We start from the raw sequence: 23168 nt of genomic DNA, 5'->3' as shown, positions 1-23168 counted from the left end.
ATATTGGGTCCTCTCCTCTTTTCTATTTTTACTAAAGACCTACACTCTGTATTACCTCAAGCTACCTGTATCCAATATGCGGATGATTCCACATTAATATGCCCAGCCTCTTCACCATCACAACTTCAGTCCCTAACCCAAGATGTGTTTAGTAGAGCAGAGTATTGGCTTCTTCACCAATGTCTCATCCTGAACCCAAACAAAACAAAAATGCTTCTATTCACTCCCATCCACAGAGCCTCCCCACTGAACTTCACTGTCACATCTAGCAATGGTATGATTATATCTCCTGATTCTATCACAAAACTACTTGGAGTACTAATTGACAACAACCGTACCTTTGAGCCCCATATTAACAACACTATATATATATATATATATATATATATATATATATATATATATGTAGCTGTAGACATATCTATATATAAAAAGTCATTTTGAGCAGGGAGCAACAGAACTGGACTCTGCTTAGCTAAGTGTATTAGCATGGCCAGTGGTATTTTTGCTAGTAAACTGACTCCGGCCCACACCTACCTGTACTGCTGTCTGGAATTTGTGTGTTACAGAAAATATCTGTCCCTGTTTCTACATTGCTGCATGTCACTGACATTAGTTACGACTTTCTAAAGTTGTCTGATGTAATTTATATGTGAAAGAGGTTAATAATATTACACCACACACAGAAGGACAGTCTGTAAAACACAAGGTAATGATACCTCACATCCAAAAAAGTGGGTATTTCTAGATTAGAATCATGAATGCCATTACACAGGCTAATTGCCCTAGTCCTCTGGTCCACACAAGCTGCTTGACAAACAGGGTCATTCATCACACTATCAACTGGATAAATATGTACATTGTATTCCTGCGTTAAGTAAGATATACAATGTATGGTCAGTTTTCATGTTACTCTCTTGAGACTGCCTGGACTGCTGATATACCACGGACGAGTTTCTGTTACAGCAGTTACAAGGGAACACTGCTGTGTTGGGGGTGGTGGAACACCACCACATGTTCTGCTGGGGTATACAGTAGTCTGACTATCATGTCACCCCACTAACATCTCCCTAGGCTGATGTATCAGTAATCTGTTGCAGTAAGACTGCATGAATATTCCATGCATGAGGCATAGTGAATAGTAATGGAAACACAACAGTGGATTGGGTATCTGTAGTCCCATGTGGATGTTATTTATGTCCAAGTAGCCTACTATAGTTACTTGCATAATGTAGCACATCCATTCATAAAATGCCATATTATAATAACCCTTATGAGTACTGTGTAGATTACAGACTTACCTTGCAAATGCAGCAAGGACACAACTGTAGTTCAGGCTGACTGTCAGATGCAAGCAGTACACAGACAATATATGGGTAGGTACAGGATGTGTGGGTTACCTTGCCATCATTTTTAATTTCTGTATGTGAGTAGAAGTAAGATGTCAGTCTCTGGGTCCCTAGGCTGCCAGTGAATTTGCTATGCATTGTTTCTTATTTAAATCCAGGGTGCACTGAACACACCTACATCTGCCTACAGGGACATCAGCAGGGGGGGTCTTCCTAAGAGTCCTCCTGTGACTGTGGCTGCAGTGACCAAGGCACTGGTGGGGGGCTGTGTATTCCTTCTCTTTGTAGATCCTGCTGCAGCTGTTTCCACAGGATCATATTGTGCAGCATTGCACATACTGTGAACATATGTGCACATGTGGTTGGAGAATACTGCAGAGCTCCACCAGATATATCTAGACACTGGAACCACGAATTCAGAAGCCCAAATACATGCTCTATGATGTTCCTAGATTGTGCATGAGGCTCATTATGACATTTGTTTGTGGGTGTGTGTGCATTTCTGATGGGTGTCATCATCCATGGTTCCAGGTCATAGCTATCATCCCACAGCAAATGGCCATGTGGGATGTCCCCCTAGCAATCATCTGGTGCAGCTGTGATGTGTGCTAGACATGGGAGTTGTAATAACTGCCACTGCTGTCAGAACACACATTCAGAATAATTCCCAGGGCATTGCACATGACTTGGCAGTTGATGGAGTGGTACCCCTTGTGGTTAACGTAGATTCTACCCTGCTCATCAGGTGGTGCCTTCATATGTACATGAGTGCAATCTATGGCACCCAGTACTTCAGGGTGGTGTGCTACACAGTAGAAGTATTGCATATTGTTGTCTCTCACCTCAGGGGAGAGGGGAAAAGATACGTGCTCACTGGCATGTGGTAGCACAGAAACCTGGAAATGGTGGAGTATCCTGGATGCAGATACCTGTGACACCCCCATCATGTCTCCAGTTGATCTGTGAAAAATACCTGTAGCTAGTATCCTAAGGGATGCACATATTTATGTTTCCACTGGGATGGGTTTCTCTCTGTTTGCTCTGGCTTTGAGTTTAAGGCAGCAAAGCTAAGTGAGTTCTTCCTGTCTGCCCTGTAGCACTCTACAATCTCCAGCTCATGTAGTTCCTTGAAGGTAACTCTGGGCCTGAACACTCTTCTCCATCTCAGCCTAGGCCTATTGTCAGCAGCACTCGCAGTACTGACTTCAGCATCTAACACATACAGATGTAGCAGACCTGCAGCGGCCCCTAGCATTATTTCAGTTAAAGTTCTCAAGTCTGTGCCCCAATGGTCCAGAGTACTGGGGAAAATCAGACTGTAGAGTGTATGAATACTTTACAGAGGTCTGCTGTAGGTTCCGCATGTGTGATTGGCTAATTATTATGCATTTCACTTGCCTAGAATGTAATTAGATTATTTAATGGCCCTACTTTAGTGTGCAACACAGTGCTATGTGCCGCACAGCATAGCTTATACAGAGTAATAAATATTCAATTGATATATCTGCTTTCCAGTCATTGCTGTCTATGTCACCACTGTCACATGGGTAGTATGCCTCACGAACATGTTGACCTATGTGGCATGCTGCACAGCATAGCTTATACAGATTAATAAATATTCATTTGATATATCTGCTTTCCATTCATTGTTGTCTATGTCACCACTGTCACATGGGTAGTATGCCTCGCGAACATGTTGTCAAGAGTCAGTTTGTCAGAGAAAGTAGGTTTAATATAAAACATGAACCGTTTGTAATATAGTTAGGGAATATGTCCACAGACTTTCAATCTAGGGGATATCCTAATGCTTTGGTACAACATAATATTAATAGTATTATGGGTGAACATGAGACTGTTAGAAAACCATACTTTTCCCTGATAAAGTGGCAGTGAGAAAAAAGATCCAGTCAATATGGTTAGATATATAACTAAATATAATACACATACTTACATGATCAGATCTATTATTAGTAAAAACTGGCCTGTATTGACGTCTAACTCTGAATTGAAACAAATTGTAGGAGAAGGATTTTCTTTTACTTTTAAGAAAAAAAGACATTTGAAGCAGAAATTGTGCTATAAGGATATGGTTATGAGTAGTACAGATATTAATAAAATGAATACTAAAAGTACTGTCCCCGGCTTCAATTACTTATTTTGTAAAAAAATTAAATACTGATACTTCTTTTGTTAATCCCATTACTGGCAAACTATTTTATTTTGATACTTTTGCTACGTGCACTACTGAAAATCTAGTATATATTGCTAACTGTGTTGCATGTAATAGCTTTTATATAGGGAAAACAAATTAAAAGTTAAAAGGAAGAATAGCTTCCCACCTATCTGAAATAAGAAGGAGGGGTCAAACGAATGTTTTAAGTAGACGTGTTATGGAATATGGAGATGAGCATCGTTTTAAGTTGAGTAATACAGAAGGTTAATAAATGGGTAAGAGGGGGAAATATCGTAGCAAGAACTGAAGTTGCAGAGTATAACTGGATAAATTATTTTAGGGAATATAAGCTTCCAGGTTTAAATACAAAACCTGTTTTAAAGTTAAAGTTTGTATGATGCTATAATGTTGCTTCATTAATTCATTTTTTTAATTGTTTTTATTAGATATTTTATAGGGCCAGTTTATACTAATTGACTTGAATTAATTAAGTGACTAATTAGCTGTTTTTTTATATAAATGTTGAGTGAGATAGATATTTCTTTATCTGCACTGTGAAAGAGTCGATGCAGCTCAAAAGCTTTGCTTTTACATTCTGACATTTGAATAAAAACTTTGAACGATTGAGTTCCTGCTTTTTTCTGTTTTTTTGGTTATACTTGCACTTGGGACTCTTATTTGGCACTTGTGGATTCTTTTCGACTACTCTACAGACATTATCACATAGTCTACAGGGATGCCTTTCTATTTGTTGGATCACTTAACCTGCATCATTTGCATAAGATTCACCTACTTATCAGGTGATTTGCATTCCTCTGTATTTTCCCTGTTTGCACGTGCGTGCGTGCATGCCACTAGGCAGTGTTTACTGAATCTAAAAATGTTTGTGCTTGTGTATGCATCGCTCCTTGATGCATACACATACACACACACACACACACACACACACACACACACACACACACACACACACACACACACACACAAAAAAACTTTGTGTATGCTTTACTGAATTTCCAATTAAAAATAAAATAATTTTTCATGTAAATTATTTTTTTTTACTAAATTAGTAATAAAATTAGATTTGGAAGTGAATGTAGTTTTTCTCTGTTCATGGACATCTCTTCACCAGTGTGCACTCAAGTATTATAAATGCTTTATTGGAGGAGGAGTTTAATCTTGATGATTGGATGGGAAATAGGAAAATCATCCCAGGGATCACTTCTGTGGCTCTGCTCGACAAGGGCACAGGAAAATATTTTTTTGGGTGGCGAAAACCAGGGTACCATTTTTGCAAGGCTTATATAGGCCCTAGGGCCAATAGCCTAGTACCTACCTATGAACCTACCTATGAACCTATGTAGTCATTATCATTAAACTGTTTGAATCTGCAGTAAGGCAACTTAGGAGTGTGACAAAGACATGCAGAAAGATTTGTGAATTGGCAGTTATAATTATGGAATCACAAGGTGGCTTCTGCAAAGAAATCATGTTTTATGCAGACAGTGAGTCTACCACATACCCTTCACCCGTACTTCATGTTGTATTACATAATCATCTCAGAGGTTAGTAGACAAAAGAGAAAACAACTACATGGCTTTGGCAAAACTCAAGTATTTATTCTTCTTAGCAAGCACTTCTGTTCTGGAAAAAGTGTCTGTATCCGAGATAAGTTTGCAGTTTAACCAACTTTCTCAGAACAGTTTGAAATATGGTAAAAACACAACAGCCATGAGGAATCATCTCAACTACATGCTTAATTGCATATATTATTTTGAAATTTGTGCAGTTATTATAGCCATAGTAAGTTGCAGAAAAACTGTTACAGTAATGTTACAGTGTAGCAGGAGAACACAGCAGCAGGCTTAGTTGTTTTCTTGCAGTCTTCCATCAAACGTCAATGCAATTTTTGGTTGCGATAGCAGAGTAGAAGCATTCACTATAAAGCTAAAAAGATAGTAACAATTAAAACCAATCATCTCTTGATTATTTTCTTGTTTTATTGACTGGAAGGATAAACACGACAAACGCATTTACTGTCTAACCTTTATCCTTCACATTAGAGTGCATTTGGACTTTTACTATTATAACACAACTGTGGGACTCTGTATTGTTCCTTAATCATAACAGAAATGCAATATTAACACAGCATTTTAATGATTCTGCCTCCATATATGAGGAATTCTAACTTTAAACTAATGTAAATGGTAATGTTCCTAGATGTGTTTGTTTAACTACTTTGACTCTGCAAATGTTACAAATGTCTTCCTGGATAGAATGTCCCATGCTTAAGTAGAGCCTCGCTTCGCCTACACTCATGCTGCACACCTGCATACTAACTGCAGCTAACACTCATGCATACCAACAGTTCTGGCCAAGTTTTTGGAATCCTAGTGTTATGGCTTTATAGAATTGCTAGTTGTATCTGAAATCTGTTCCCTATGTAAATGCATCTATCCAACCCATCATCTCTCATTTGAACCTTAATAGTTGAAGGATAGTGACCAATTATACCTTGTGTTTGTACTAGTATGTGCATTATCTTATATGTGAAGCTACCAAATAACTGTGCTTAACACCCTACTTATTTTACCTGTCTGTTTCTCTCTCCCTTTATACAACCAGTTGCCCTACCTGCTCCTACGGCACTAAAGCTGTGGAACTGCCCTGTCTTATTGGCCAGCAACCTTAAACCATCTTATAATTGCCGTCTTTACCCTAAACTAAGGAATTGAATCTTCTCCCGCCCTGAGCAACAGCCCCTCAAGGACAATACAAGTGAAGAAAGTACGTGTTATATAACTTGCATCTGTGGAAGCAACATTGTATAAATTACTGTAGGTCCACGGCTAGGGTGGCCAGCAGTCATAACTTTCATTTTTCTTCTTCTTAGCCTACCTCCCCTCCTATACCCTTGTAAATACATTATATCCTTCTCTCCTCCACAAATTTTAAGCCCTACTACCTTCCAAAAAGAAACTATAGTAGCTATACAGCTTTTGGCCACTAGATGGCAGCCTTCTCCTAGATCTATCATTCTGTCTTACAACACAACTCGCAAGAATACAGTATTTCTAGCTTGTAGAGTTATAGTCCCACTATATCCCTCTACCTTCTTACTCTGTATCAGTTAGCTACCCTCTCTCTATCCCCACTATTAAGACTCTCATCTCCCACCTTCTCCACCTTCACTTACCTTAACAATCAGCTCTCAGTTGAGTGTTCTCCTAGGGCTCACTCCTACTGTGGCTCTACCCGCTCCGCTCACCCTGCAGGCTCACTCCGCTCCCCTACCCTGCCCCCAATTTCCACCTGCTCCGGTACATCTACATTTATACACAATAACCACACCCTCTATCCATACAACCAATTACATTGTCCAACCCCTTAAAGTGCTACAACCCACTTTCTACTAGTTATTATCTTACTAGACTAACTGCACTTCTCCCTGTATACTAACCTACACACATTATGTCTACAATGTCACCTAACACTACCCTTACATACTTGAAACCCTTACTCCTACTATCACTTCTACCTATTTTAGCTATACCATACCTACTTACTTTCTATGATCACCTTAACTACCTACACTTTCATAACCCCATTAACCAAACCTCCACACCAACACTTTTCACCCCTCATAGCCATAATCACACATCCTATCTACCTAAGTATTTATCAGCCATATTTCATAGACTCACTCACCCCCTAAAGCTAGAAAACCCCAGAACTTAATATGTAAAGGCCTACTTCTCACTCTGGTAATACAAGTCCACTCCCTAATTGATGGTAACATACACCCAAACCCCGGCCCAAATTCTACCACTACCACAAAGCCTAACACCCCAACCTCTATTTATGCACATCTGCTTAACAGATCCCCTAACTATCTCCTGATAGCCCATCTAAATATTCAAAGCATAAATAATAAAGTTGCCCACCGACACGCCCTCATGGATGTACATTCATTTGACATCCTCTGTCTCTCTGAAACATGGCTCAAGCCAACAATACAAGATACTACTGTTATCCTCCCAGGTTACAGTATCCTGAGACTTGACCGCAATTCTAAAAAAGGTGGAGGTGTAGCTATTTTATATAAATCTGAATTACAAGTCACCTCCATAGACTCTAAACCTCCTTTAACTAGCAACACAGAAATTCTTATCTCCAAAATTCAATTCAACAAATGTAAATCCATCTATATAATCTGTGTCTACCTTCCCCCAGGCAATAATATCAACACCTTAGAGGCCATCCTAAGTTGGCTATCCACCACCTACCCTCAAGAAACCATAATTCTTGGCGACTTTAATATAAACTGGAGGGGTTGTACATCTCAACAGCCTTCTGCCCATATCAACCTACATGGTTTTACACAAACTATTACAGCCCCAACTAGAACCAATAAACATAACAATCACAGCACCCTAGATTGGATCCTCACAAATAGTCATCACCAATATTACAAAGTACGTACCCTCACTGAAGATATGTGATCACTCACTCACCTTCTTAATCAGGTATAAGAGTGACATCCCAAATCCAACCATTTATAAAAAAACAAGGTCTAACAAAAATTTTAACCCCGACAGCTTTCAAAACGAACTCTTAGCCTGCAACTGGTCACTCCTGAAACACATACCATTAGAAGATGCCACTAACTACTTTAATTCTAAATTTTTAACCATCCTAGACTACCATGCCTCAACACGAATAATAAGAAGCAGGTCTAAACCAGCCCCATGGCTCTCCAAAACTACTGAACAAAATATCCGCCATAGAAACAAACTCTGGGCTAGGTGGCGCACAACCAAAAGTCCATCAGATCAACTAAAGTTTAGACAATTAAGAAATTAAACTAAAAAAGCCATATTGACTGAAAAAAATAACTTTTACTGTCACCTCCAACAAACCCACCAAAATAAACCTCAAAAATTCTGGTCTGGTATCAATAAACTTTTACACCCAGGTCGCTCTATTACACCCACCCCCACAGGCTCTAATCTCAACAGCCCTATCCAAATTGCCAACGCTTTTAACACTTTTTTCACAGACACCATTCAATCTTTGGCCAATGAACTATCCCCGAGCACTACATCTTCTTCCACTGATATCCCTAACAGCCCTCCACTATTTCAGTTCCAATCTGTTCCTACATCCTTTGTCTGCACCCTTATTCAGGAACTTAAACCCACCACCCTCTCTGCAGATCAACTACCTGCAGAATACCTGCAAAAAGCCACTAAAGCTATAGCCTACCCCATATACATCCTCATTAACAGAACTATTTCTGAAGGAACTATTCCATTAATCTGGAAAATCTCACATATCATCCCCCTGCATAAAGGTGGTAATTCAAAAGATTTTTCTAACTATAGGCCTATAGTCATATTATCCCCACTGGCAAAAATTAAGCAACTATTAAACCACCTACTAGAAAACAACCTACTAGCTACCTGCCAACATGGCTTCAAACTATTTCATAGCAGTACCTCTGCTCTCTTATCCTTCACCGACTGCATTAATAAAAATCGTAATAATGACACTCTATCCAAAGCCCTCTTCATTGATCTGTCAAAAGCCTTCGATATGGTCAATCTCCTGCTACTCATAAACATACTTAGAAACTTCTCACTGGATCCACTTGCTATACAGTGGTTCCAATCCTATTTAAATAACAGGCAACAGGCTGTATTATGGGAGAATAACTTGTCTTCCCACCTCCCAGTTGCCCTTGGTGTCCCTCAAGGCTCCATATTGGGTCCTCTCCTCTTTTTTATTTTTACTAATGACCTGTATTACCACAAGCTACCTGTATCCAATATGCGGATGATTCCACATTAATATGCTCAGCCTCTTCACCATCACAACTTCAGTCCCTAACCCAAGATGTGCTTAGTAGAGTAGAGAATTGGCTTATTCACCGATGTCTCATCCTGAACCCAAACAAAACAAAAATGCTTCTATTCGCTCCCACCCGCACAGCCTCCCCACTGAACTTCACTGTCACATCTAGCAATGGTACAATTATATCTCCTGATTCTACCACAAAACTACTTGGAGTACTAATTGACAACAACCGTACCTTTGAGCCCCATATTAACAACACTATAAAAACAGTAAACAAGAAACTAGGTTCCCTCTACAGGATCAAACCATTTCTGACTCCACTAGCCAGGGCCACCATTGCCTGCACCCACTTAATCTCAACCCTACTATATGCATTCCCTATCTATACTAAACTATGTAAAAGCAATCTCAACAAGCTGGCTATTTCCTAGAATAATATTGCCAGATTTACTACTGGGTCTACCTATAGAACCCATCAATGCAATAATCTTAACCAACTCGGATGGTTAGAGTTGTCAAATCTTATTCTATTGAACCAACTAACTATTGCCCATAAGATTCTGTATCAACCTACAAATACTCCAATACCCACTAACCTAATCACCCCCTACAATAACCTAAAGACCCTGCGGTCTTCAAATAAATTATTTGTAAAGATAAGTAAAACCAACAATCTAGCCAGAGACTTACTATTCTCTAATACAGTGAGTAAAACCTGGAACACCCTCCCTAACGACCTAACCTCCCTACCCACAATTACCCTATTTAAAACCAAACTCAAACCATACCTTAAATCACACTGGCTATGCCCCTGTGCAAAGCCAGACTAACTACCTCCCTTGTCTCCAGATACTAATCCTCTCACTCACCCAGTCTCATTAATATTTTACTAACAATAATGTGTGTGTAATCCTTTTAGTTTAAAAGTGCCCTGTTTCACTTACCTTTATATATTTTCTGACGTATATCCATACTTATGTAACTAGGAATGTATTTTTTGTAACTAGGAATGTATTTTTTTCCTTGCTCACAAGCTAATATGTAATGTACTGTTATAATTTTTCTAAACTTGTTATTGTACCTGTGTTTGTGTAATACTATTCTGATGTGTGGAGCTTTTCTCCCCAGGCCTCCACTGAAAATGGACATATATCCAGTTGGACCAGCCCGGTCAACAAATGTAAAATAAAATAAATAAAATAAATTGTTAGAAGAAGGCAATCAAATGACATTTGAGAAGAGCTTATTAAACCTTAATTTATTTTGATATTAACTGATCAGAATGCTCTATATATTGGCATCTGCCAATGATAATAAATTAGGAAAACAGAACAGAAAAATCTGACCTGTGCAAAAGTACAATACACTGTTTTAACCTAAATTAGTGAATTGTTAGTAATATTAGTTATGTGTTTACTGTGTCTAAGGAGGGTAAAGTACAGCAATGACTTCTTTTCAGCTACAGTGTTGTGCATGATGGCACAATAAATGTAATGGTTAAAGGTATGGATCATTAAGAAGACAAAGTAACATGTAATGTAATAGTCAAGGAAATACTGGAGGCATCACATATAAAACCACAAATCCTTCCAGGTCACAAAGACAAAAAAAGAGTTACTGTATAATGAAAGGGATAGAGGAAGAGTGTCCCTTCGCCCAATGTCATATTGTCTTTAGTCTGCCTTCTCAGTCATTGTACTGGGGCAGGGGCAGTTACCAGGTAGAAATGTCTACCCAGTAAATATTAAGTAGAAGAAAAGTTATAATTGATTGTTAAATACTCCCCTTCAATGGAGGAATATCTCCTTTTCTGCATTGCTCAGTTTCTGCTGATATAGTACTCATCATGCTCCTCACCTTGAATGGCATTGGAGAGCAATATCCCTAAAATCTACAATTGATGTACAAGTATATATATATATATATATATATATATATATATATATATATATATATATCTTCATAACATAGGATCCTTTTTAGTTCATGAGATGCTCTGTTCGGCTCAAAATTCCTCTGCACCTTAACAGGAGCTTTCTCACATGTGAGATCTGTCAACAGACTGGTAATGATCAAAGAATGAATGCCAAGCTAGTCCATTAGAAGGCATTTACCTGTTTTTTGTTACCAGGCACAGGCCAGTTCTTCATGGCCTGTACATTTTCTACTTGTGCTCTTATATTCCTTTTCCTATAAGGTATCCATTTTGCCTGGATACCGTTATACTGAAATGAATTTCTTATATCTGCAGTCAAGCCTGCCTGACTAATGGATTCTAATAACCCCTGCATTTTCCATAATGAGCCTTCCAGTCTTCTGAATGAATAACCATGTCTTCCAGATGTGCTACAGCATATCTTGAGTAAGGTTTTAGAATTTCATTCATCAGGTTCTGAAAGGTGACCGAAGCTCCATGTAGGGCAGATGTCACTGTTGTGTAACAAAACAAGCTGTCCTGAATTACAAAGGCTGTTTTTTTTTCAGATGAGAATGTCTCATTTGCTGGTATCTTCATGCCTTCAGTTCAGTGTTGCCAAGTATATGTCCTTTCCTAGGTTTTCTATAAGCTCATCAACTGTGTGCATGCATTAACTATCAAACTTAGGAACTGGATCTATTTGGCTGCTCCTGTCACTTTCTGACTCTTTAATCACTCCTAGCTTGAGCATCATTTGAGCTTCCTGAGTTACCATTTTTTTGAATCTGTAAGGTATCAGCCTTACCTTCACTCCAGGTGTTGTCTGTACTGTGTTCTGTCAGTTTAGTTCTACCATTATTTTCTACAAACATTATTTTATTTCTTAAGGAACATTCACTTACTTCCTGCTTTTGTACTCTTGACAAATTCTACTAACTGATCATCAGAAAGGTACTGTCTCATCCTTCCTGAATAATTTTCAGCTTGAAATCTGACTAAGATTTTTTTTCTGTTTGTTGCCATGTCTGCAGTAAACTCTGAACCTATGAACCCATGAACCTAATGTGATAGATTTGCTCTCTCTCTCTTTCCTGGCTATCTAATTGTGGTCCATTGCATTTATTCTTTCAGCCACTTCAAATGTCCCTTACCAATTAACAAATAAATTCTTGATTAAATTCTCTAAATTGGGCAATTTGCATTATACAATGACTACACCTAACGTTCAAAAAGTAGCACACTGATTGGTCAACCCAACCAGTGTACCCATTGTAAATATGAACATATACCAATGGAGAAATATATGCCATAAAAATTTCACTTTTCTTTCATTTAAAAAAATAATAAACTTACAAAACAGGTGACTTGAAACCAACAAGAGAGAGAAGAGGCAGACAAAAATAAAAGGATAATCAGGTTTATTATGCAAAACTAGATAAACATACCTGATTATCATTTTATGTTGTATGTTCCATCTCTCACATACCTTTAAACTCTCCCAGTATCTTTTCCTTAATTAAAAGCAAAGACAAAAAAAAGAAAAAAAGCAACAGAGATTTTCCTTTCTCTGTTGTGTCTTATACATAGTACCCGTCACTCAGCACTGATGTATTGTAGAAGAGTGGGAGCAAAAGTCTCACACACATGCACGGTACATCAGAAAAAGCAGCGGGATATCCAAGGAAAGTGGAAGAACACCACAGAGCCATCATACAAAGATATTATTTAAGAAAAGTAAGCAATTTTTTTCTTAAATAATGTCATTGCATAATAGCAATAACTGACTCCATGGTGTGGTATATTGAAGATTTACCCACAGTTGGCTTTGTTCATGATTAAACCAAAACAACTGTGGGTAAACCTTCAATATACCACAGCCATGTCATTGGCTATTTCTGTATTATAAACACATTGTTGCATCCACTGACTTTTGTACACCTGATCCTTTACTATAGACATGACAAGCTGAAATCTAAACTGTAAAGTAATGAAGTGTCTATTAAATTTTCAAATGGTGTTTTCTCTTCTTCCCCAATTACCACAACAATGTCAAGCAATCTTCTTAGATGCCCAATGTATAAAAGTTCAAATGTACAAAAAGTATTTGAGGCACAGGACTTCACTCAGACTGCATACATTAAGTAATGTAACATTTGGAACCAGTTTTTACAATCTGCTTTGATCATTTTTCTTAGTGTGCAGTTCAGTGTAGGTGTCTGGGTGACAGACTGACATCTGTAACTGTTTGACTTACACCCTTTGCCGTATCTGATACAGTATCTTTGACATAAGTTGCATGCTTTAGTCAGTAAGTATTTATTTATGGATACCCAGTCTGTAGAATAACAGTGCTATTTTTATTTTTACTTTATGCATTTGTTAACCTGGTAAACCCACCAGGCACAATTGTCCCTTTTCTGGGACAAAGTGAAAGCACCCCCTATCTCACCTCCATCCTGGTCATTCCTGGGGTACTCACCTGGTATTCTACCCCCTGCTTACTTCCCATTTTCATCTCCTTCCTATTCTCCCATTTCCAACATCTAATCTTGTCCAAATCTTGATAAAAACAACCTTCACATAACCACGAGTAACATATAAACACAAGTAACTATTTATGTACTGATCTGTTGCATGATGGCTGACACAGAGCAGCATTGCTGGTTATTGATCAGCAGAAGGTAATGCTAGTTGTCATCCTATGGAAGAACAAAGAAAATTCCTACACAGGGACTTAGACTTTGTCACTGATCGTGCACCCTAGATGACTGTCAGTGTGTGTCACTAAGCAAATCTGACAGAAATAAAAGTAATATAAGGTGATTACATTCTTCACTATCTTTATCCATGACTCAAAATATTAATGGTGTGAGGAATTTATTCTAGTGCACCTGTTACTGGAACATAAGAGCAAACAAAATAATCAGAGAATTGGGGTAAAAGAGTTCTTGAGTTCTTTTTATTTACTTTAACCACTGAAAGTGCTTTAGTTCAAGATATAGCCTGTTTAACTAACTAATGGGTAACAAATACCAACATTACAGATTCTTCAGAATGTCTTTTGAGGAGTTAGACATGTTTTAATAATACCAGTGTTTGTGGACTTCTGTGTGTGTGTACATACATTCTTGCATGAATATGAGTTAAATAGGATTTCACAATCCCATTCATTGTTTAGGGTGCCCATAACACGTTCTGGTGATGTGCAAGCATCTGTCATAGGGATTCCTACTGTCATTGTCTAATTTTGCATTAACAAAAGGTGTCGAGCCCATTAACACTCTGCATCCGACAAGCCTCCTGACTGTGCAATATCAAGTGTTGCAGCTACTGCATTTTCAAACCTTGTATGCTCCTATCCATTGCTATATTAATGTGTCAAGCTTGTTAACACTCTGCACCCCGCAAGCCTCCCTACTGTGCAATATCAATTCTTGCAGCTACTGCAATTTCATCTAAACCTTGTATGCTCCTACCCATTGCTATATTAATGTGTCAAACTTGTCAACACTCTGCAGCCTGCAAGCCTCCCGACTGTGTGATATCAAGATTTATGGACATTGCAACTTCAGCTAAACCTTGGCTGCTCCTACTCATTGCTATATTAATGTATCAAGCCTGTTAACACTCTGCACCCCTCAAGCCTCCCAACTGTGCAATATCAATTCTTGCAGCTAATACAGTTTCACCTAAACCTTGGCTGCTCTTGCCCATTGCTATAGTAATGTGTCAAGCCTGTTAACACTCTGCACCCCTCAAGCCTCCCAACTGTGCAATATCAGTTCTTGCAGCTACTACAATTTCACCTAAACCTTGGCTGCTCCTATCCATTGCTATATTAATGTGTCAAGCCTGTTAACACTCTGCACCCCTCAAGCCTCCCGACTGTGAGATATCAAGTTTTGCGGCAGCTGCAATTTCAGCTAAACCTTGGCTGCTCCTACCCATTGCTTTATTAATGTGTGTGCAGTTTTAACTGAGTTTTACAAAACTTTTCTCTCCTATGGCCACCTGCAGCACATAACAGAGATGTTCTTGTACCCCCCATTCCCACACTGCTCTAGTGTTCTAGTATGTTCCTGTCTCTTAACGTTTTTTATTTTTAGTACCATATGTTTTTAGCTATAGCAGATAGTTAGTTTGGACTCTTGCTCTTTATTTGTTTTTAGCTTTTAGCAATTCTCCCTAGTTGTACCCTTAAGCCATTTCTGTATCATCTCCACCATGTTTATTTTTCTGATTATATAGGTACTACCTTGTCACTTTTAACTCTTTCTGTTGTTTACCAACATTTATCTATTTCTAGCTACATAGTTCCCTTGTTGGTCTGGTCTTTTGGCATTTTTATTTTGTTTAAACACTCTACCATCTAATTTATTATCCCCTCACTTTCCATTTTATGTCTGCTTTAGTCAGAGGATTTACATCCTATATTCTGCTTTGAGCAGCTTCATTTCCCAGTTAATCAGCCTAGTATGGGAACCTACATGGCAGCATAACAAGAGGATTTAGTACCTTACTGATTTTTCCTGACAGTTGTCTCAGTTAGAGTCCAGGTCCTGCCCCACTCTGTTTGATCATCCCCTACCATACCCCCAATTCTCACCCACCCCAATACTCCTGAACTTAAATCCCATAACTCCACCCACTACTTCAAATTAGCCAATAATATCCAAAAGATCTTTCACTCTCTCTCTCCCTATTGGCAATTCAAACTAGTTCTCCAAACGGCTCTGTCAAGCTCGCATGCACTATTCCTATCTCATGCCACACTACTTCTATTTCTTCTACATCACTCGTTACTCAACTCAATCTTATTTTTTCTAATCCTACACCTGTAATCATCTTCCTATCAACTCCATGTGAATGTGAGTCAGAAATATCACCCAGTCTCTATAAATTTACTTTGCTACTCTTCTCCAAAGTGCTAATTCTCCCTAAAAAAAATCTGTTTTTTTTTAATACACTCCTCTCCTCTTCTCAACACTATCAGCTCAAGCTGACTACAATATTTATTTCTCCATTCTACACTATTTTCAGTACCACCCCTCTGTGATGACATTCACTCCTTTCCAGGTCCCACTTCAATCACCCTTCCAACACAATCCAACTCCAGTAATTTTTGTAAATCATTACATATTGTAATCTTCAGTCTATAAAGTATTCACAACAAAACTACTGACCTTCATGTCTGGATAGCTCTTAATAAACCTGATGTCATTGCTGCCACCTAGACCTGGCTAAGCCAAATGAAAACGGTTCAAAATTCCTCCCTCCTGGCTACAATGCAATAAGAACTGATAGGCCTCACAAAAAAGGAGGTGGTGTAGTGCTCCTTTTCCCTACTATCTGCAATATATGCCCATATAAAGATAACATCCTAGAATTCTCCAGTGTTGCAATTCTGGTCTCCATCCTAAAAATAAATAAATAAAAAATATATATATCATAGTCCTTTATAGCCCCCCTTATAGGAATATACTAATACTGGAAGAAATTATATCCTGGGTTTCTAGCACTATTAAAAATGAATCCATAATTCTGGATCATGTAAATATCAACTGGTTAAACTTTTGTTCTAAAATTCCAACCGTAAATATTAATCTATTTCACTTCACTCAACTTATCAGCTCTCCAACTAGATTTAATAACAGTACTAAGGAATGTTCTACCCTAGACTGGATACTAGTTTTTGACCCTGCTAAATTTTCTGCAGCCAGTACTCTCTCTAACACTGTAAGTGATCACCTTCCAGCTTTTCTTCAGCAAACAGCACCCTCCTTCCATAAACAGCATCATTACAAACATATTAGGAATCTTACAAATTTTACCCAGAGACATTCAACAACATTCTGAAAAGTATGAATTGGACTAACTTAAAATGTCTACCTCTAGATGACATACCATAGTACGTTAATACTACATTTTAAAAACATTAGACTGTCTTGCACCCCCAGAGAAAAAGGAGTGAAAACCAGCCATGCTCCATGGTAACCAAACCGACTAAAAACTAATGCTAATCAGGGATAAAACATGTAAACAGTGGCAAAAACATAAAAAAACCCTTAGACTTACTGAAATTCAAACAATTCCTTATCCAAGTAAAAATACTTGTATTCAAAGATAAAAAAGATTATTACTTAAAACTTCAAACAAATCATACAAACAATCCCAAAAGATTCTGGTCATCCCATCTCTTCCAGTTCCATTCTTCTTCTACCTCACTTTCAGATGAATCAACAGTAAATGCTTCACCCAAATTCTCACTCACTACATCCCAACTTCTACTATAAAAGATTTCTTCTCAAACTTAAACCCAGCTCTAATGCAGCAGGCATGCTATCCACTGAATATCTTAAACTTGTTTCAGAACCCATTGCCTACCCTGTTAGTATACTCTTTAAGAGATCCATTCAAGAATCTTATGTCCCGATACTCTGGAAAGAGCTTTTATTCTACCCCTACACAAAGGTGCCAACTTGATCGATATCTCAAACTTCTGTCACATAGCCTTTTAATCTCCCATCTCTAACATCCTTGAAAAATGCAAACACATTCAACTTCTGCACTTCCTGCTCAATAACCAAATCCTATCTCTGACAGCATGGATTCAGATCAGGTCACAGTCCTACAACAGCGTTACTATCCTTCATGGACACAGTCAACAAAGCCCATGATTCAGGAAAAATTGTATCCGCCTATCTCTTGACCTATCAAAAGCCTTTGATACACTCTCTCACTCCGTTCTTCTATCTCAGCTCTCAAATACTGGTCTATCACCTCCCTCTCTTAGCTGGTTTTCCAGTTATTTAGCTGACAGAGAACAGGCAGTTAAATGACAAAACTCCCTATCACCATATCTTCACACTTCTACCAGAGTTTCCCAAGGTTCTCTATTAGGATCACTCCTTTTCAGCTTCTTTACTAATAATCTTCACTCCTCCTTCAGTCAGGGGTCTCTCATACAATATGCAAATGACTCTACTATTATATGCTCTTCTGACACTATATCAGATCTACAACAAATCACTCAGTTGGCATTTACTTTCATAGACACTTGGTTATTCAATAACCATCTGTCTCTAAATCCTTACAAAAGCAAACGTATCTTATTTATCCCAAGAAAAGTACTTTCATAAACAAATCTGAGTTCAATATTCTTTCCCAGAGGAACACAAAAATTAAAGTTGTTAGCCACACTAAACTGCTGGGAGTAACAACTGATGATAACCTAAAATTCATCTTTCACATACAGCACAACATTAATAAAACACACCAAAACTAGATATTCTGTACAGGCATAAATATTTCCTCTCTTCTCCCACTAAGCAAGAACTTGCTACCACTTATCTACATCCTTCTCTTATCTATGGTGCCCCCTTGCTTACTAATCTGCTACCCCTAAAAACAAAACTTGAAATGCATTATAATAAAATCACCATGTTCACAACAAATGCCAGACATTCTACCTATTAATGGATATCCCCGTACTCATTAAACTGGCTTGAGCTTCCACACTACATCACCTATCTGCAATTAACTACTGGCCACAAAATAATTTCTAAACCCTTATACTCTCATGCCCTTAGTTCCTTATTTACTCACTATATTCCCAATAGGTACTCTAGATCTGAAAAACAACATGTTTGGCATGCACACAAGCCAAACCCACCTACAGGCAATTATTGTACTCTTGTGTGGTAGCCAGAGCTTGGAATGCCCTTCCATTAACAATTCAAACCACTCGGATTCATGGTTCTTTCAAAATATCTTTACACAACTACCTCTGTGCTAATGGAACCTACACTTGTACTAAGCCTCCTCCCTCCATAACTTCACTATCTCCTTCTTGTTTATACTCATATTCCAAATTACTCTATCAAGGAAGCCTTTGTAGCTACTGTTAGATCAGAGTTTTTTATTGTATAGTAGTTATTAGGCATTAGACAGGCATGAAGAATAAACCAGGCTTAGAAATGTTTCATTTATGAATACATTTTAGAAAAGCAGAAACAAAAAATATTTCACTGAATATTGACCTTGCTAACTAAGAAATGACATTTTATTTATGCATACATTTTAGAAAAGCAGAAATAAAGAATTTTCTACTGAACATTGACCTTGCTGGCTATGTGAAGCTTGCAGATAGTTCTTGTTATGCTCCTTCTTCAAGGGAAGAATCAAATGATAAGGCATCTGTGAAGCTACAAAACAAGATATAGCCTGAAAAAACAAGGTTGGGTGTGAATGTAGTCTACAGAGGAAAATTACTCGAAAAAAAGGATATAATATGTGAAGTTTAAGATAGCAGGCAGTCTAGTCTGATGCAAGACTTGTTCATTTGCAAGACTGGTTTAGATGATCCATGTTGATAGTTATGTTTCACGTGTACTATTTGATTATGCTAATTTGAATATGCTGCAATAATCCATCTGCTGTTCTTATTAAATGTTACACATTTGAATAAAGAAGAACAGAAAAAGGAAACAAAAAATCTGATTATTTTTACAATGCCACCTGAACAGGCAACTGGACTACAGGCAGAAGAACCACACCTGAAGATGATAAGTGACTATAAAGCAGTTTATGTGCCAGAGAATTAAACATTTACAGCTTATTGTTTTTGATGCTTGTTTAGATGTATCAATGGTACAGAAATAATATTCTTTCTTTGCATGGGATGTTATAGATGTTACAGAATTTTTAGTAGACAAACAGCTTACCAGTAGAATATACATTGATTTGTCTCAAACTTCTGAAGGCATCTTTTCTTTAAAACTGACACAAGTGTATGCATCAGATGCAGGTTTGTATTCATGCATGGTAGTGACATTACAACATCAAGTTTTACAAGCTGAGTTTTGGGTTCAGGTTACATTTCCAGAGCATCAACAGGCAACGAGGGAAGTGCTAAAATGGGAAGACTGGTATCCACCTTATAATACATTTACTAAGATTCAGTTTATCTATTCACATGTTTTTAATTTATCTCAATGTTGGATTTGTTTGCATATGCCCGTGGCAGGAAAAGGTATCCCTCTAGTACTAGTTTCGATTACTCTTCAGGAAATAGCCATTATGCCAGACAGCCTGTATAATGAAAAAGGAAATGAGCTGAACAGTACAATATTTGAGGAACTCAATGTTAATAGTAGCCAATATTTAACTCTGTGGTCAACATGAAAAGGGTTTGTTTGCTATAAGAGAGAGGAATCATGGTACAATGATGTACCAACTCCTAAGGTACAGAACATAGGCAACAGTCAGTGTAATTTTACTATTACAGCATTCAGAGATGGGGAAGGAAAATATGCAGGATTAACAGTTTATACTTTGTCGAACTTGACTGAAGACTCACAAAAACACGTTGAAGGTGTTTATGGCATTTTTTTCATGCTACTTCTGGAACAACAGGGTTGGCATTCTAACTATGTATTAAGGCACATGTATTATGCATGTGGGAACAGAGCCTATAAATGGCTACCACCAAGTTGGTATGGCTCGTGTTATATAGGATATGTAATACCAGACATAAGACATTTTAAAGAACTACCTGGTTCAATAAGGATCAGAAATCACAGTCAAGAGAGACCTGGATACTGATTTCCAGGGTAAGGTACAGGTTTTAGATACATCGCATATACATCAGAATTTGGATTTAAAGACTCTGAAAGCTATAAATCTAGCTGATGGGGTAATATCTGGAGCAGGTATATTTCCTGCATATGGAGCTGTTAAAGCCATTTGGGAACTGCACACGTTAGCGAAGTTACTGGAAGTTTTGGCCAATAGTACCTTTGAAAGCATAAAGGACATCACTTTGGAAATGACTATGATGCATATGGTGGTCCTCCAGAATCATATGGCCCTTGATTACCTGCTGGTTTACCAGAAAAAAGCAAGTCTATTCAAACACATTTGCAGATCATGAGTGAGGTAATGACTAATGTACAAAGTATTGGTGACACCTCATGGATGGATTTGTTTGCAAGCTCATTCCAGGGTTGGAGTGGGACAGTTTTAAAATATCTTCTAGTAGTCATTCTGATTTTAATAGCATTAAGCATTATAATATCACTTTTTAGACTTTGTCTTGCCAAGTTTCTAGTGGCAGGTAGCACAAAGTCCATATGTTCAAACCAGATTACGGTGGTTTGTAATACAGACATGATACATTTGTGAAGTAACTACAGAAATAGGTCCATAAAGACTTTCATCAGGGACCTCAGGACCAACTGTTAGATCAGGGTTTTTCATTGTACAGTAGTTATTAGGCATTAGACAGGCATGAAGAATAAATCAGGCCTAGAAATGGTGTTTCATCTATGCATACATTTTAGAAAAGCAGAAACAAAGAATCTTTCACTGAATGTTAAACTTACTAACTAAGAAATGGTATTTCATTTATACATACATTTTTAGAAAAGCAGAAACAAAGAAATATTTTTTCTGTACCATTAATACTCTATTTCATTTAAAGAAGTGTCAGAAAAACAAGCTGTAAAAGTTTCATTCTCTGACACATAAACTGTTTTACAGTCACTTGTTATCTTCAGGTGTAGTTCTTCTGCCTGTAGTCCAGTTGCACTAGATGAATGAAGGATCACAGACCTTGCAAAGTATACAATCAAGCCAAGCAACAATATCAAGGTGAGCCCTACACTCCATCATCCCAAGTCACTGCTGAGGTATTGGAAAGGCCTCCCTACAGTGCCAATGTCCTTTGCAGTGTCCCTTGTACAATTAGGCCTTTCAATTACCTGTGTGCTCTGTTCAATCACAGCCTCACCTTAGGCTTTGTCCCTACCGAATGGTGCACTGCTATAGTCATCCCTCTCCACAAAGGAGGAGCGACTAAAGACCCTAGGAACTATCACCCCATTAGCCTGACAAGTCTGATATGCAAAGCTATGGATGCACCATCATGGACCTAATCAGCAAGGATATAGGGAATCTCTAAACTCTGGATCCCACAGTTGGTTTTGTGAAGGGTAGATCATGCCTGCTCAACTTGTTTTTTTCTTTGAGTTAGTCACCAGATGTGTGGATGAAGGCAAGGGGGGTTCATACAGCCTTCATTGATCTTGCCAATGCCTTTGATACCATTCCCCGCTCAGGAATCATAGAAAAACTCAGAAAGCTAGGCATCATCCCCTATATCACTAGGTGGGTTACAAACTGGCATACAGATAGAACCCACAGAGTGAAAGTAGCTGACTCCAAGTCAGACTGCTGACCAGTCATGAGTGGAGTCCAACAGGGATTGGTCCTGGGTCCTCTTCTGTTTTGTATCTACTTTTCAGAAGTCCAGTCCAACATAAAGGGACTCTAGTTGACAAAGTTTGCAGATGATTGCAAGTTGGGAGCCATTATTAACTCCCCCAAGTGATGTTGACATCTACAGAAAGACCTCACGGAGACCAACATCTAGTGTAAGAACCATGGCCTTAAGCTCAATGCCAAAAAATGTGTCATCATCCCCTTTGGAAAAAACCCATTTCCCATGAACTACCACATCTATGGTAGTCCACTGACACAGAAGGTGTTATAAGAGATCTGGGAACACAGGCTGACAGCAACCTCTCTTTTGACCACCACACTGCCACTGTGATCAGAAAGTCCTTCTATGTGGCACATCTCATTACTCAGGGTTATTCATCTGGGAAGAAAGAGGTCATTGTCTCCCTCTACTCTCCCCTTATTAGGCCAATCATCGAGTACAATGCCCCATTTGGCATGTACCTCACTAGACATCTGCAACAACTTGAGAGGCCACAAAAGTACCTCACAAAGAGAATCCTAGGCCTTAAACACTTGTCCTATATGGACAGACTCAAAAAATCCAACTGTTCTCTGTCTCATATCACATACT

At 38.2% G+C, this 23168-nt stretch overlaps 1 long non-coding RNA gene across 1 annotated transcript in view; it reads right to left on the bottom strand.

The window, feature by feature from the left end:
- Nucleotides 1-5125: 5125 nt before the first annotated feature.
- The window catches only part of LOC122798919, a 56017-nt gene continuing 37974 nt past the window's right edge, over nt 5126-23168 (bottom strand). Inside the window, exon 4 of the long non-coding RNA XR_006364348.1 lies at nt 5126-5469. This is a non-coding gene — a long non-coding RNA (uncharacterized LOC122798919). The remainder of the gene's footprint in view (nt 5470-23168) is intronic.

This window comes from Protopterus annectens, chromosome 3.part1 (genome assembly GCF_019279795.1).
Source record: "Protopterus annectens isolate FY-2018-M chromosome 3.part1, PAN1.0, whole genome shotgun sequence".
NCBI lineage: Eukaryota > Metazoa > Chordata > Ceratodontiformes > Protopteridae > Protopterus > Protopterus annectens.
The sequence above is the reverse complement of the archived record's forward strand: the minus strand, read 5'-3'. Positions and strand labels throughout refer to the sequence as shown.